General features: G+C 43.3%; 1 pseudogene; it reads right to left on the bottom strand.

The window, feature by feature from the left end:
• Window positions 1–554: 554 nt before the first annotated feature.
• On the bottom strand, window positions 555–3,755 carry LOC102502064 (R3H domain-containing protein 1-like; annotated as a pseudogene).
• Window positions 3,756–4,490: the final 735 nt, after the last annotated feature.

Raw genomic sequence — 4,490 nt, 5'->3', positions numbered from 1 at the left:
GGAAATTGTTTCTGTGTGGAGATTCAGGGGAAGATGATATGCTATTTGTGGACTTTCAGTAGCAGCCCAGTCCCCAAAAAAATAGCACACAGCTTTGACCAGTTTTGACTTGATTATTCCACTCCTTCTTTCTTTTTCCCCAAAATTCTAAGCCGGGTCACATTGTGCTGGCTACAAAAGGAAATAGAGGTTGCAACTGGTTATAATCATTTTGAAGAATAATTTGCTATACAAGAGAGCTTTGAATCTGACACAAGAATTCAGAAGTATAAAACAAAATAATTATAAAAGTTAGAAGGTATTTGAACAGCATTTCCTCAGGAAAAAACTGCTAACCCTGTATCATTCTGATGTGGATTCCTACAGTCATGTGAGGTGAAATGTATATCTTTCTCCTATCTTTGCTGGATCCCCAGCCTTTCTTCAAAAGCTGTAACACCATAACCACATGTCCTAGGAGTCTCTATCATGTTAACAGAAGCTCCAAATACCAAGCCAATCAAAGATGGGAGAGGGCAGGGGAATCATGAAGCGAAAGAGTCCAAAGGTGGCTGTTACTGAGAACTTGCCCTTTCCAAAATGTGAAAGTTGTAATGCTTCTTGCTTGTTCTCAGCTTATATTTGTTAACTGCGTTAATTTGTTTCTTCGGTGCCTTATGTGCAGCTGAAATGGAGGGGAATGTGGCTAAGACACTGTACGTGGAGGCCAAGGCACTAGGTTTAGAACATTTAGGATTGGCAGTGTTGTCTCCACTGCCACAGCAGAGGGGTTGATGATATAGTTTGGGATGTAATTTGGGGTCTCGGAGCCACCAGATCTTGATGTCAATTTTTTAGAACTCCCCAAAAAGCTTTTCAACTTCCATGCGAGTTATTCCATCTGGCATTTAAGTGATTTCCAAGACTTTTCCAATTACTGCTTCTCCTGCTCCGAGGTCTGTGGATGCTGCTTTTTTAGCTTACCTCCTTCTTCGGTTTCCATGCTTGCTGCAAGACGGATCCTGTTGGTTTGGAATGTGTTGGTGCAGCACAGCAGGAGGCTTGTTCTGCAGTAGCTGGCCAAGTAATGGATTGATTCCTGGCATCTCCTTGCCTGGGGACAAAAGGCCTAGAAAACTGGGGCATGATGGGAAGTGGAGGTTGCGAGGGACATATGGTTTTCAGGGTAGACAGCTGAGCTGGTGCTGGTGACTGAGCTGGTGAGATAATGGGACTACTGAGTGAGGGCTGTGCTGGACAGTATTGTCTACATTGCTAAATTCCACACATTTCTGTCTTCTCTGGTGATCACAGTAATATTTGCTTGACTTCCATTGGAGAGGGTGAGTGAGACCGAGGTTGTGGATTGTTTGGTACATTGAGCTGCATCATCACCACTCCTCCACCAGCTGGTTTTGGGGGGACAGCTGCACCACTGGTGGCCTTGAAGCTGCTGGGAATTGCATGGTGAAGTAGATCAAGGAAACTGTACTTGTTGTGATCCTGTGTGTTGCAAGCAACCTACTGAAGAGCTTAAATTATTTTGCTGACCAGGTGGAATGACACTATACTAAACTTGCATTCCTGTTGTGGGCACAGATCCTTGATTAGACTGATTAGGGAACATAACAGACTGTTGATAAGTCTGATGGGCAATTCCTTGAGAACCTTGAGGCAGTGAAACTGATTGGATGGCACTGAAGGATAGGGAATGACCATTCCTTGAATCTCATTTCTAATGTTCTTGGGTTGGCCACTGACTAGGCTCTGACTCTGGGGTTGCTGAATTCCAACTATTCCTTGGTAGTTTAGCTGCTGGTTGGGCACAACTTGATAACCTGTCTGCTGTGTAGGCTGTGGCAGTGGTTGGTTTAGATGTGAATTGTAATGGACAGAAGGGACCGGGCAGTACTGAGGCTGACTACGTGATAGTGGCCTGGAGCACAATAACAAGCTGGCATCTGTGGTGAGGGCTGCTGGAGCACAGTCTGACTGTTGGGATGACTGTCAGTAGGCACTGGCTACCCAGGTTGGGGTGGGGGGAGAGGAGGAAGAGGTGGTGGCGGTGGAAGATGTGGTGGAGGGGCAGCCTCACAATATAACCTGACTGCTGTGGGGACTAGAAAACAACAGTAGACTGGAACATGGTGGCATATGGATCAGAATTATCAGTAGATGGTTGGTGGGCAAGACTCAAGTGGCTACATTGGGACCCAAGAGTATCCTACATGGGAGTATTGATGGGTGGGTGAGACTGCCAGGAGCAGGGATGGGTAAGGGTCTATAGAGTACTGAACAGACTGTGAAGAGGACTGCAGAGGACGAACAGGCTGTGAGAACATATGATTAGCTGCTGGTTGTTAAGGTGGTGGGAGTGGTAGAGATGGCTGTGGAGGTCCAGGCACTTGGGTTCAAACTGGTTGTGGATTATACACAACTGGATTATACACAACTGGATTCCCATCTGGCTTTATGAAGGGCTGACCCATTTGTGGGGTTGATCATAATATTGCCAGGTGCTATGCCTGCCATTTCCAAGGGAAGCAAAAGGCTAGTGCTAGATGTGACTTGCCCATTTAGGCCACATCAAAAGAAACAGGTGTGTCATGAGAAGACAGCCTGAGAGCTGTACCTTAAGAGGCTGCTGGATGTGAGAAAGACAGCCAGTAGATGACTTTACACTACCAGAAGACACAGAACCTGTTTTAAAAGCCTACCTATGATTTTGCTGCTTCCAGAGCTATCACCTCTTGTCCGAACTGAGATACCACTGAAGCTGCTGGCTTTGGTTACAGTAGGCTTCAAATTTCAAAGAGAGCTGTCTAAATCTGTGCTGCTCCAGGGCTGAGATCCAAGCACTTCAACTTATTTTCAGTGCTACTTTGGTGGCAATTTGTTGATCTCCCTGAAGCTCCTTTATTAACTCCAAATATCTGGTGCCTCTGCTGGGTACTACTAGCATCCTCATCTTGGATTCTTTTGTCAATAATGTTATTCTCTTCTGAACACAGGGAATCTTGGGGAAATATTAGGTCTCTAGCTTGCTGGTACTCTTCCTCTCTTTCTTCAGTAGATTCGCTTCTTCTGTCATCAAATGTATTCTCATCTGGTTATCATCTTTGTCAAAGCTGGAGTTATCTTTCTTCAGGATATATTGTTTCTGAACATCTTCACATTTATCATCCTTGATATGTTCATTAAATTTCTGCTCAGGTATTCTTGTATTACTAGTTTTGTTTACTATGACAGTTTTCCCACTCTGATCAACATTATGGTCTAATCCAAAGTGAACAGCTACTCTGTGTAGTAGCATCCTATGGCAAGATGTCATTGGGGGGACTTTTTACATGGAGACTATTATTACCAATGACATCTAAAATTTCTTGTTCCAATTTCAGCAGCATCATTCTGTCTCTGGGATTATTTTTTAATGTATTTACTAAAAATTCATGTAGATCTATGCCAGTTGAATCAGTATATTCTTGGAATCTCTCGATAACATTTTTCCTGGGTAACTTATCAGTGGCTTTTTCTTTTTTTGCTTCATCTTTTGAGGGCTTCTCCTCTTTTTCAGATGATTATGTTAACTGGATTTGCATTTTCTCCTGCAAATCAATATTGTTATCAATACAACTTTCATTCTTCTCTGTCAAAATTTTCCCATAGTTTTCTGATTTGGTAAGATTTTCAACTCTGGTTGTATCTTTTACTTCTGCCTCCAAATTCTTTGTTGTTTTAGTTTCATCTTTTACAGTAACAGTATCAGACATCCTCATTAGCAAAGGTTATTTTAGAATTCTGCAGGGAACTTGAAGCCTAATGTATCCTGTGGATTTGAAATTGTAGTGTCCCACAAAAATTAAACACAATAATTCAAGGTTCCCTTTCAGTTGTCAGCCAGGATGGCAGTTGTATTAAACCATCTGTAATCTGGCAGAAGTCCCATGTCCTTGTCACCACTGTAGTTTCCTGGGCTGAAATGGACAATCTTGGATCAGGGTAACTCAGTCACCCGATTTACTTAACAAGGAGGAAGCAGAAGAGGCAGCTGGTGAAAGGCCTGGCAGGTGACAGTGGGGCTGGTTGAGTGCAAGCAATAGTCTTACAAAAGAGAATTCTGGAGTGGAATTTTATTTTAATGGGTGAGAAGAGCCCCTCCTGCCACTGGAACACTCAGGCCATGTCATGCCTAAGCGAGGACAGTTATAGTTACTCTCTACTGGCCTGTTCTAGTGACCTCTTTTCCTTCCCCAATATGGGAGGTCAGACTCTCAAGACAACAGAATGGGGGGACATTTTAAAATAAGCAGACAATGACACTATCTTTCCAGCTACTAGAATGAGACACTTGGCTCTAAAAGGAGAGCTTAGAAAATAAAAAGAATGCTGTTTAGTAGTTAAAAGATCCAGGAGAGACACTGGGAAGATTTGAATTAAGAGAAGTGAAATCTCTGCCCATCCTCATCTGGTGATCCTGTGTTCAGCCGGTATGAGAAAAGAATGTGAGAGTC

Source organism: Tupaia chinensis, unplaced genomic scaffold (assembly GCF_000334495.1).
Source record: "Tupaia chinensis unplaced genomic scaffold, TupChi_1.0 Scaffold143594_1, whole genome shotgun sequence".
Taxonomy (NCBI): domain Eukaryota; kingdom Metazoa; phylum Chordata; class Mammalia; order Scandentia; family Tupaiidae; genus Tupaia; species Tupaia belangeri.
Note: the sequence above shows the minus strand (reverse complement) of the source record. Positions and strands in the feature narration are given on the sequence as shown.